This window comes from Adiantum capillus-veneris, chromosome 18 (assembly GCF_014529385.1).
Source record: "Adiantum capillus-veneris isolate H3 chromosome 18, ASM1452938v2, whole genome shotgun sequence".
NCBI lineage: Eukaryota > Viridiplantae > Streptophyta > Polypodiopsida > Polypodiales > Pteridaceae > Adiantum > Adiantum capillus-veneris.
In genome coordinates, this window is record NC_140948.1 from 10726553 (window position 1) to 10739585 (window position 13033).

Consider the following 13033-nt stretch of genomic DNA (forward strand, 5'->3'; position numbering starts at 1 on the left):
TTTGCTTGTTTTGAATTAGTAGACATAGCTGGAAGAGGAGAGAGAGAAGAATGCGGCGTTGAGGAAGTTTTATTCAAAACTTTATCATCATTAAGAACATCATCCACATTGGAAATAAAATGGCACAGTGAGTAACAAAAAAAGAGTTCTTCTATTGCATCATCAGAAGCGAGCTTCATAAGCTCAGCTGTACAAATAAGTGGTGAGGAAGGTACATCCTTCTCCCTCAACAGCAGCACGTGCACACCATTGGATTCGAACATTAGACTATTATGCTCATAGCTACGTCTAAGGGATGATCCTAAACTATGCAACCATTCACGACTAAGAACCACATCCGCCCTCTCCATATTCATGACTTGGAAATCCAAAGAGGTACGGTATCCTTGAATTTCCAGAGGTACATCTTTAACCTGAGTTTCCCATATCTCAGCATCATGGCCGTTAATCATTGCTACCTTGTAGCGATGGGAACTCGGGGTTTGGGGCAATTTGAGTCGTTTCACCAATTTATAATTGATGAAATTGTGCGACGCACCATCATCTACCAAGATCCGCACCCTGTGCCCTTGGATAGAGCCATGCATACGCCCCAACTCATGTGGTCCGAAAGTCTACTGCCACATGGAGGCCGTGATACAGCACTCATGCACCGCCTCGGTGTGTGTTACTTCCACATTAGCATACTGGGAAGAGGACTCAAGAGGTAAAAGCTGCACCATGTGCACTGCTTTTTCCTTTCCCTTGTCTTGAGCAGCAGATTTTCCCTTGGGACAATCCTTTTTGCTATGTCCAGTTCCCAAACATTTAAAGCACAACTTTTCTCTTTTGGCTTTCTCAAACTCTTCCGTTGAGAGAGGGCCTCTAGACCCCTTGGGCTTTTTGGAGGTCTCTGATGCAGTAGAGACATTTTTTCTTTTATGATGCACATGCTGTGGACGTGTTGAAACAGGTGTAGTGCCATGCACATGCGAACTATGCAATGCCCGATCATCGGCGTCATCATGGATGTGAGCTTGCACTATTGCGTCCTCAAGTGTTTGTGGATCCTGGGTTTTAACGTGCTTCTTAAGCTCGGGAGTTAACCCACGGATGAACCCACGCACCTGCTGAAAGGTATCCATCCCTTCCAGCTTGAGGATCACATCCCGATAATGGGAAACATATTCTAATAATGTTTTATGCTGGCGCATAGAACATTTGTCCCAGGTGGTCCAATTTCTATCCTTCTCATTGGTAGGTAGAAATTCCTTCCTGAAGACAATCTCAAAAGCTGCTCAAGTCTGTGGTAGCATGCCCTTCTCCTTGAGAGACATCCACCATTTGTAGGCCTTGCCATCCAAAGTCAGACTTGTCACCAGCGCCTTGGCCGCATCCGGGGTACGTCTAAGGTCATGAATACCATCCCACTTACTGAGAAAAATATTCACGGTGTCCTTGTTTCACTCACGCTCTTCTCCTCGAAAAATTGGTGGCTTTGTATTTTTCAACAAATCGTCCACCTCTTTTTGGGTCAGAGAGTGCAGCGGTCCCGGAGGAGGGCCTTGCCCAGCAGTTGGCCCTTGGCCTGGTGTGGAGCCGTGCTCCTGAATTGGCTGACTAGCAGGGCCCGTGGCCTGCTGTCGCATATGCAACTTAATCAAATCGGATAATGCTGTGACATTCTGATTTAATTGTGCAAAATTCGTTTCAAGCACAGTCATGCGTGTTTGCAATGCACGGAAATCTTGCATGTCCAGCAACTCATACGCATCGTCTGTTGCCGTTGGGGCACGATTACTCTCCGTGAGAGGAACCGTCCGCGTGGCATCGACAGACGAAACGGGTGCGGACTGCTCGAAATCAAATGCATGATGCATATCTATGTCCGAATCCATGTTGTGGACGTACTGTGCAAGAAAAGAAAGAAGAATACCTGAATTCCAACGAGCTCGTAGCAGGTTGCTATAATTAACCGTATAATTACGCCTTGGATGGGAAAAAACGCTGAATTTGAAAGCGAACGGCAATCCAAAACGAAGAGTAGCTTGAAAATAATGATCAAGTCTGCAGCCGATGATGCTTTTGAAAGCCTCGATCAAGTTGGAGTTGCAACGAGCGAGGTTGCATCGTATGCACTACGCCAGAGGAACTGAAAATTTTCCAACAACTGGTGCAGCCGATGATAAGCTCGAGAACACGAAGCAAGGTACCTTCACCACCGAGTTGGCGTGCATCGTATGCAAGAAACCAAAACCGGGAAATGTGCAACCAAGCTTTGGCGTGTCGAAATTTGAGAAGCCGAGTTGCAGCAAATGCGAGCTGTAAAATATGCAGTACCACAGCCGTTGTGTGTTGTGTGTGCCCACCGATGCGGAGACAAGTCCCTTAGAGCAACGGAATTGGCAAGGTATGGCCCTTGTTCAAAACCCACTAGGGTTTTCCGGGTGTGAACGGCCTACCCTTAAGGGGTTTTGTAAAACAAAAACCGGAAGAATCTCTGCTGCAGACGACGGCCGCCTGCGCCATTCTTCTTGAAGCTCTACCTCGTGATGTCGAGGTCTGTTGAGGCCGGGCCAGAGACGAAACTTGCAGCCCTTCAGCTTGCGCTCCCACTGAGCCCAACCATAACCGGTTTGATGCACGTCGTCAGACACCTTCGTCCCCGACTAGGGGTTGCTGCACACGAAACGGCTTCGACCTCCTCTCTTCCTCCCTCTGTTGGTTGTGCATGCAACATGCAGCCCCAAAAGCAAAAACGTGCCTCAGTTCTATGTTTAGCTCTGATACCAGTGTAAACACCAAGGGACTGCCATGTCCTGGTCCATCCGCCCAACCTCCCTTTAATAGGCTCCTAGCCCCTTTCGGACCCCTTCCCACTGGCAGCCGGCCCTTGGCCGAGTCCGTGACCCCTTGGTTTGGCCCTTGGCTGACACTGAGGCAAATTTTGAACTACCTATATCCAAGAATGAATGCACAACCTAGTTGTTTCTACCCTTTTGTATATGTTTTTCTTTAACGTTCTGCCAAATATCCACATTGAGATAGTGGCATACCCCACCTTAACACTTTTGTGTACTTCCTTTGAATCCTTCCACATGGTCCAAGAGGGATCTTTCTTCCTACAAACTGATCTCACCATAGTCTCTCTCTCCCCCACCTATGAAGTGATGCTTCCTCTTATGTTCGTTTCACAATAGGGTGGCAAAATGTGAGCCCCAAAATTATTATTTTTTGGATGAACACACATATTGTACACTCTTCTGCCATCCTAGAATTCACACAGCAAGGTGGAGCATCTCTTCCTTTGGAATTTGTTGCCTTGGCATTTATCTAGACCATAAATAAAAGGTAGAATTTGATTAGGTCAGGTGGACAAGATTTCCTTCGTGGAGGATGTAAGTGGTTATGGGCGAGGGGTCAGAAGAAAAACCTTAAATTTCTTATGTAGGGTTTGCATTTTTTGACCTACATAAGGCCTTAGAGGGGGGATAGGATCACTTCTCAGAGAATTTCTAGACCCTTGAACTATCATGATGCCATGTGGGGGTTAATATGAAGGTCAATTTTCAAAGTGCTTTGTTGTGAAAAAAGTCTAGAGCCGCCTTGTCATGGCCATGTTGTGCATACCCAATAATCAACAGATTCCAGAGACATCTCAGGGTTGCCTCTAGTTGCATCCATATAAGATAGTCAAGAGACTTATTGTCACATCCACTTTGGGCACAACCTATATTCAACACAAAGAACTCATTGGCGAGTTTCCCTCTTGTTGCATCTAGAAAAAATGGTCGGGATGTTGGGTTATTAAAAACATTTCGAGCATTAACCTTGAATCAATGCATTCCTACATGAAGTGCCATCCAAGGTAGGAAACTCGTTTAAAGCGGCGGCCCGGGTGGGGGGGGAGAGAGAGAGAGAGAGAGAGAGAGAGAGAGAGAGAGATGATGACAACATTATTTTTGGTTGTAGAATCTTCACACAAGAAGGTACTAGTGGACAAGATTATGCACTAGTGGAGAAAGGTTGATACCAAGGGGCAGGCAGTGTAGGGTAAGAGGCTACACAATTGGATGTGGAGACTCCATCAAGAAGGGCATACAATGAGCAGCAACTATGGGGGTTTCAAGGACTGGTTCAAAGTGGTTGTGGACCCCAGCAAAAGGGCAAGTTGGCTTAAATGGATCATTGATGTGAGGATTGGAATGCCTTAAATGGATGGTAGTAGTACAGCATCTTCAAGAGGATGTAGGCATGGCTGCACCAACAACAAGTTGGGGACAATTGATCACACCAGACCATAGGTGTTAACTTTTTCTTGGCAACTCCACACAAAGGGAGACCAATTCTCGACAATATCTTAGTCACCTTGCAAGTTCTTTTGACATGTGGTCATTGTTTTCACGCCTCATCCCTCCACCACATATAACTAGTCCTTCTGTTTGTTAACAATGTTGCTATAGGTGGGCACCCATGCAAGTGAATTGCAATTCCATAACAAACCGATGTCTATTCAAACTCATATTGAATCTCTAGCCTCGCTTTCCTATGGGGAAACAAAGTTGACGGTTTTCCTTGCCCTGTAAGACCCCTGTACATGCAGGCACGTGGATATATGAATTGCTGAGTTGGAACCAATGAGAAGGAGTATCAGCACTCTCACCTGTCACACAGGGCCGACGGTCATTAGCTTCCTATTCAAGATCGCTGCTAGATTGTGTCCAGCAACAAAGAGAACACGTCCAACCTCCCAGCTCAACCCAAGCTCTACGTATAGAAAATTTAGCCAATTGCTTTCTTTACCAGCTCTCTTGCAGAATCAATTTCTGCACATAAGATGTGCATTGTGTGACAGGAATGCGTTCGATTGCAAAAGTTCAAGAAACTGGAGAATGTGATCCAAAAATAGGATGACTAGCACCCGCATACATTTGGGATATTAGATACATTATTGTTGTCCCTACATCTGCAATAAGGTGGGGATGACTCTTGCCTTCTTCTGACAAGCACATAGCAGCTACTACAAGAGCTTGATACAGTCCTCGTGAAGTAGGGTACCTCTTGTGAAGTAGCGGATCTGCCATGAGGCTCTTTGAGTGGTGGCTATAAACACTAAGTTTCATGTTAGAAGATCAATGTCTGCAAGAGGGGCTTTCATGGATTCAACCATGGCATGATCCTCAATAGCAATTTTCCCAAGGAAGGCCGCAATGAGGTGGTCAACAATCATGAGTGGCTGTCATGTGTGTGTGGAAGGGCGCCAGCCTTGCAATGCATGGCTCCGCCAAAGGAGAGTGTCCATGGAGCTTCCTCATCGTCCGCACGGCAGGAACGAAGCTCCCCTTCAAAAGATTTAGAGATAAGAGGTGGGTCGCAGGCATTTTGCCAAAAAAAAGGGGGAGTTGAGCTCTCCCATCATACGCGGGGGCGTGGATGATAAGGGACATTTGCTTCCCTTTTTTTAAGTCTAACTTAAAGGAATGATCAAGTAGGTAATTGCTTTAAGAAGATCTATTGAGAAAAAGATGAGGGCAGGAGAGCTCTCTTATCACTTCCATGCAAGTGGACCATGGGCTCCCTCTTTTTTTGGCTCATCACTAGCCACATTTTCCCCAAAAAAATGGGGGATTTAAAGCTCTCCCATCGTCCATGTTCACGCAGATGATGAGGGAGCTCTGACTTCCTTTTTTTCCAATGGAGTAAAATTACTTTGGCACAATGGCCCGAATCAAGCTCTTAAAATAGAATATACACACACACACACACACACACACACACACACAGAGAGGAGGTTTATGCGAAAGAAAAGTGGGTAGAAACCCCCTTGTTGTCCATGTGTAGAACTCCTATTCCCTTTTTGGCCTTAATGGACCTCTTAAGACAACAAATCAGCAGATTGTTTGCAAAGAGTAGCTGTTAGGATAGTGACTGTAAAAGAGAATTCTGCAAAAAAATAGAGGCGGTGGGAGCACTCTGATTATTCGCCTACACGTCGATGATGAGGGAGCTCCTAGTCCCTTTTTCCCTAATGGATCTCTTGGTACTCTTACTCCTCCTTTTTTTGTGATTTTATTTTGTGCACAAATGCTCAAATCAGGAGAAATGTATCAAAAACAACGTCACACAAAACGGAGACCTGGCTTCTGCCCCCCCCATCGCAAATTTGTGAAAATTTTCTCAAAGCTGCTTAATATCCTTTCTTCCATATCTCACAAAATGGGGGCTGGGAGCCTCCCCATCATCCATGCATGCACGGACAATTAGGAAGCTCTCAAATGCCTCTTTTTGGCCTTTGTTCTTGGGAGCTTCAACACAGGGCTTGGTCCCTACCAAAATCGACCATACCTATTTCTTGCCCAACAAAAGCTAGCACCACCAACTGCTACAATTGTTGTTAATGGGAAACCTAGACCCCCAGGATCCATAGCCAACACGCTACTCAAAGATAAAGCAGTGGGTCTTGCTTTTGCTAACCCCGCTTCCAACAATGATGCAAGCTCCAACCATCACATCAGGTGCATTAGATCCTCCATATACTGTGTCTTTCCTAGCATAGACTGGCAAACTATTCTTGGAACATCAATGATGATGCTCCTAAACAAGTGTTTCCTCTCAAGACACGATGAATAATGGACACCAAGAACTGCAAGACAAGTGACCCCATCATGTCATCAACATTTATAGTAGTAGCCTAAGTCCACATGGTGGTCATGGTAGCTAGGCGAGAAGTCTTGGCTTGTCAGACAAAGCAATTTCATCTCCTCCTTGACATACTTAGGTAGCCCATCAGTCCGTATGTTCTTGATGAGGAGACAAAGATTCAAAGTGTAGTGCTACGTTGATGAGTGAGCTTCCTCTACTGGTGCGAGATTGGCGCTACCCTACACATTTCTTGTGTATTATCACTTGTAGCTATGATGTTGCAAAATAATTAGCTAATGAAATGTGTGTGTGCACGTGTGCGTGCGAGAGAGAGAGAGAGAGAGAGAGAGAGAGAGAGAGAGAGACACACACACACACATAGACACACACACAGAGAGAGAGAGACACACACACACACAGAGACACAGAGAGAGAGAGAGAGAACTAGAAAAGTTATGGTGATTAGATGAAGATTTCCTAGCATGCACGATATCTCATATTTAGCTGCCAATTCTCTTTGATACCTCTTATTGCACAAATCTTTAATGGGGTTCAGCTTCTTGGAGCAACTTTCCACAGTTCAAGTCAGTGTGGTGCTTACAAGGTGTGTCGATGGCTCTCATGATGGTTATCATTGCAAATCTATTGGCTGGATATGGTCAGAGAGAGAGAGAGAGAGAGAGAGAGAGAGAGAGAGAGAGAGAGTGAGAGATGCCGTATGCCTTCAAATCTTGCTTTTACTTTCTTGTTGTGGGAATGAGCATGCTATTGTTTCATGAAAAATTATCTCAAGATAAATCGACTACCAAAGTGAATAATATAAATAGTCACAATGCTTACCTTAGCAATTCTTGAAGGAAGTACTATTGTATGCATGTCAAATATATAACATGAGTTGTAGGCAAGCTCTCTTTAAACATTGAGAGAGAGAGAGAGAGAGAGAGAGAGAGAGAGAGAGAGAGAGACCATAAGCTCAAATGTAAGTGGTTATGTAGACCATAGGCTCGCATGTAAATGTTGTCGATCATCGTATTAAAGTGGGGATTTGCAATGTCAAAATCCATCTCTTTTCAAAGATGTGAAATTTTTTTCGAGACAGATGCTATTGACACAATTATGTGGACGTCCATAAGGCCCTCCCCTTTTGTTGAGTAAGGACCCCCCCCCCCCCCTGCTAATGACCTCACTAGTGCTCAAGGGGTAGGGGTGAGGTCCCATGTGTGTGTGTGTGTGTGTGTGTGTGTGTGTGTGTGTGTGTGTGTGTGTGTGTGTGTGTGTGTGTGTGTGTGTGTGTGTGTGTGTGTGTGAGAGAGAGAGAGAGAGAGAGAGAGTGAGAGAGAGAGAGAGAGAGAGGAGAATCATCGGCAGAGGCCACCGTCCTCAAAGAAAAAACCCCATGCAATGTTTCTAAAGGAGAGTCAGATAGGTTGGAGGCTGGAAGAAGCTTACCACCAAAAGTGGGAGAAACCCTTCTATAAAAAAAGATTTTTGTGCATTATGGGGGGAATTTTTGGCGGGGAGGTTGTTTGGGTAAGAGGCAGGTGATTTCTCTACTTGTGAAGGAGAAGCCATTGTTTTGGCACAAAGAGAATTGTCCAAAAGTTTTAGCAAGATAAATCCATCATTGTCATAATTTTTTGGTACCGTTTCCCACTTCCCCCTTTCTTCTCTACTTGTCTCTTAAGTGTGCGCGGTGCCGGTTGAGCGTGGATTGGTGCCTCTCAATAGCTAGTGTGCGTAAAGAGAGAGCAAGAGAGAGGTCATGTGTGTAGTGAAAGTGTTGGATTGGGTTTTATCAAAGTGTGTTTCACGCAAGAAACCAGAGCAACAGAAGAAGAAGAATACCAAGGTTCGCTTGAAAATCCGGTGCCCTCGCCTATTGTCAGAGCAACTAGTGCTTAGGCCACCACAGAAACTATGCCGCAAAAGTTTCCACCCCAAAGTCAAACAAAGAGTAATCAAGGTAATACCTGGCAACCCGGTTTCTAAAGAAAGAGAGGCCAAGAGGAGGAAAAGAATGAGGGAGATGGAAAAGAAAGAGGCGGCTGAGAAGGAAGCAAAGGAGCAAGAAACTTGTTGAGGAAAGAAAGAGGGATGATCTAGCAGAAGGATATGTTGCAGATCTTTAGCTTTAGCTAGAGGTGTTTAGTGAGGCCCATGGAGGAATGGAGAACATCAGCTTGAGAAGAATGCAACCCTCAAGAATGCACTAAGCTTAAGGAGGGAAAGGAGGTTCAAACTTTTGCTACGGAGCTAGCTTTTGGGAGGGAAAATTGAAAGGAAGGAAAGAGAAGAAACTTGCAAGGTGAAGTGAAGATAAGTGAGAGATGGTACAGTAGAGAGAGAGAGGGAGGGAATGATCAGCACATTTTTGAAGGGAACCCCTTTTAAGAGAGAGGGGGGGAGAAATTGGCAGCACACTAGAGAGAGAAAGGATTGATTTTTACTCAACTAATTAGAGAAAAGTTTAGTTTTTTGAATTTAAAAGAGATTTTCTCTTTATATTTTATAAAAAAGTACAAGTTTGACCACTTACTTTTAGGCCCATCCATACCCACCATTTCAGTCTATATGGCATCCACCCATTTGCCCCTTCCATAATCTCCTTTTTCATCCTATGGCAAATAAAGAGGCCCCCTTAGACCCCATTCCTTTCCTAATGAGTTTTTTTCATCAAAATGGAAGTTATGAGAAGAGGTGACTTTTTTAATCCACCTAGGTTTATTTACTAGAGAGATATAGGTAAAACCTTTCAAACTAGCATTTTTAAATGCTATCCTAATCATTTCCTTAGAACATTCTTCAATCCATCTTCACCACATTAAGGGGTATGTTCTCGTAACATCAAATGCTATCTACAGATCCAAGGTAAAAAATCTGACCGGGGAAGTTGAGAGTGACATCGATGAAGTCTTTAACCAGCCAAAGGGGGTTAATATGCACTTTAAGAAAATTTGAGCCAAGTTTTTGTTTGATAGCACAAACTGTCTCAACCCAAACTAATAAGGTGATTAGTAATTTTATTAGTAACCTCATAAGGAGAGAGGTTAAGTGGAGTAAATTATTCACTAGATAGGTGAGAGTGAGCTGCTTTCCATGCAAGGTTTTTGCAAATAAGAGTGGGGGTGTTGGCATTTTTATCTAGACCAACAATAAACCAATTTAGTGGGAGTTTTTGAAATTTCAATCCTAATTCTGGGGTAATCCAAGAGCCCTTTGTAGATAGACAATTTTGTGGTACGAGAGAGAACTTTTGAAAGAAACAATGATAAACTAAATTGCTTAAGTCTAGTAGGACTTTCTTCTCCATTTGGAGAGCATTGACTAGGTTAGATAGGCAGCTAAGTAAAGCTAAAATTGCCAAGTGTGGGTTTTTAGAAATAGGGAGGTGGTTCAATCCTTTTGCCAAAAGACTCTGTATGGTGCAGTCATTAATCACACTTAGGTCACAAGTACAAACATGTTTGCCTAGCTCACCAAAGTCCTTACAAAAGTGTTGTAATTAGTACAAGCACGATCAAGGATATCACCATGTCTAAGAAAATCATTGTTGTAGACAAGATTTTTAATTGGTTGTTGTTGATAACTCCAACCGACTACAACATTGTCTACTAGTTTATGGTTACCAAAAAGTAAGTCAAAGTACTCACAAAATATTGCCTTTGGGGAAAACCAATCCAAAAGTTTGTTTTGGAATAGACAATGTATGTAGATAAGTTTTGATGCCGAGGACGTCTTCGGGAGCTGCTTCCTTCCACAAGGCCCAAAAAGTACCTGCAAAGTATAGAAGGCTACAAGTCAAGGAGATGGCGGATGGGAGTCACTCTGCTATAAAAGTATAGGCAATTAAGCAATATATTGTGAGATCAAGGCTATCCCATCTTTGTCAACTTTCTCTAAAAAGGCCAAGATTTTGACCCAATCATTAAAAGACAGCATATGTAAAATAGAGGATTTTTAATCTAAAGCCAAGGTTGATTAATAGATCAATTTTGATGCTTCCAAACTATTAATACATCTTAAGACAAGGGAAGCTACTACTGAAAGGGGTTCAGAGGATAGTTATAGGCCTTGAGAAAGGGCAAGGGCCTATAACAAACAACATGTAAGATTAGAAAGACATTACTTAGGATAGGGAGCAACAAAGTTTTAGGCCTTTCTGGCAAGAAAAGGTCTAGTTCTAAGGGTAGGGGGTTTTTTTGGAGGGTGGTCCTTTATTTACAATCTGATTTGCTCTAAAAATTTTCCATTCTTCTCTGAGTCTTGGATAACTCTCATACAAGCTGTCAATTTGTAATGTAAGTGTTCCTAAAAGAATGTATATACATCAAGGTTAGTAATTTTGGATATCCATGCAACCTTTAAACCGGCCAAGTCCAAGAACTATGATAGCGAAGAGCATGAATCCAAAATTATAGTCTAAGAGGGACCACCAAGCACCAACCAACCTCAAAACAGGATTTATTGATAGTGGGTCCAACTTAGCTCTATAATCCCAATTAGTCTCTAAAGCTTGTGTTCTAGCTTTCCCAAACAAAACCTGGGAAAGCCTTGTGAGTAGGACATGTGTGTAGATGTTTTACTTAAATACATAAGCACAAAAGAACCATAAAGTTCAAAAGACAGCTGGTTTTAGACAAGTGACTAGGGGAAGCACAAAAACAACTCATCCTTAGAATTATCTTTGTACATTGCAATAAGATTGAGGTCTCATTCTAGTAACAGAGTAAAAAGGAACATTTGTACTGTCCCGTTCAAAAAGTGGGACTAGTTTGATATATGAAGGATGGACTACAGTAAATCCAAAGAGATTCCAAGAAAGGATAGAGTCCTCACATGAATCCATTCAAACAAGACAACAGATATGCTAGGCTTGAATGCGTTTTATAGGTGTCAATGGACTGTATCAATTCTATCCTTGTCCAACTTACACAGTTTTTAACCTAAACCATCGTCCAAAGTAATCATGAATTTTAGTTTTGCCAAGTAAAAAGGTGTGTTTTTGTTCTTTTTAAGTCATTTTACTACTTGTCATCAAAAAGGTCATCACTCCTTTAAGATGGAAGCAAATTATTTTAGTTTTTATAGATAAGGTTATTATATAAAGCTTGATTTTTTTAAGCCTTACATAGCATATTAACATACATATCATTCTGATCTGAAGGCCACCACCCCTTCCAATCCAAGTGTTTTATTCCCAATTTCAGGCCCAAATTATTTTGTACCTTTACATCAGTCCTAAGATACTGTATGAATTTTCAAATCGCAGTGAAATTAGTCCAATAAATTATCAATACTGATCAAGTGTTTGTGGTCTCATTCTAAAAAATCTAACTCGGTAGCCCCTTCCTACTGTACCAAACAAGACTTGCATTATATGTGAGAAAAAATGCACTTTTAGCATGTTCTAAACAAAACACCAGCCTGCAGATATTTCAAAAACCATCCCCAAGGGCCTAAAAACGCGGCCTTATTTCTTTATATAAGACAAACAACCCTAAGAATGTGGCATATTAACCAGTCCATTGTGCAGCATGGTCAAAATAGCGACACTAGTATGCAAACCACCCGACGGAAAACAAATAATGCAACTAGAGCCATTTGGGTTGGGTGTACTACAGCTTAACTCGAAAAACTAGTGCAAAGTTCCACTACCTTGCCTATCAAAGCCAGGGGTATCCCATTCTTAAACCCCCCTTTTTTCTACCACAAACTTGGGCGAGCCCCTTTTCTTAGAAAAAACCGTATCAAGACAGCTGATCAACATTAAAAACTAATAATGTGGTTATTAGCATAAAAACGCCATTTGTTTTGTTAGCCAGTAGATTTAGAGTATTATGGATGTCGTTCATAGTCAGTCGTAGAACTTTTCCATGCTTTAATTAGTTTCTATGGATAGTCCTCAAACGAACCGTCTATCCAAGAGTAGTTCTTTATAGGTAAAATGTGCTTGAAATCATAAGAATCAAAATAATTACACAAGGATATTAACCTGCAGCTCAAAACCAGCAGAGTCAAAGACTACAATAGCTATGAGCAAGAATCCAATCTATAGACAAGGAAAGACCACCTAACACATGTCAACCTAACAAGGAATTATAGATAGTGGGTCCAACAAAGCCTATAGGAAAAAATCTCCAAAGCCAACGTCGTGGTTTCCCAGCTTTCTAGGAGAACCTTGTGTTTAGGACGTTGGAGATAAGGAATGGGGGAACACACTTGGCACAACAACAAAGGCCTCTCTATAGCTCACGGTATCCACAGCACCCCTATCCTCTCAGAAAACACCTTCAAAACACACCTTACACTAGCAGACCACCGCCTGCTCGTTTCCCAATACTTACACACTCCACAAGACCACCGCACAATACCCACTTGCTGCCACGGTCTGTTTTTGCCCTTACACATGCAC

At 42.8% G+C, this 13033-nt stretch overlaps 1 long non-coding RNA gene across 1 annotated transcript; it reads right to left on the reverse strand.

The window, feature by feature from the left end:
- Nucleotides 1–3922: 3922 nt before the first annotated feature.
- Nucleotides 3923–5380, reverse strand: LOC147435222 (uncharacterized). Its single transcript, XR_015185031.1, has 2 exons — nucleotides 4643–5380; nucleotides 3923–4570 (listed from the first exon to the last, which is right to left on the reverse strand). It is a non-coding gene; the product is annotated as an uncharacterized LOC147435222 (long non-coding RNA).
- Between the last annotated feature and the right edge of the window lie 7653 nt (nucleotides 5381–13033).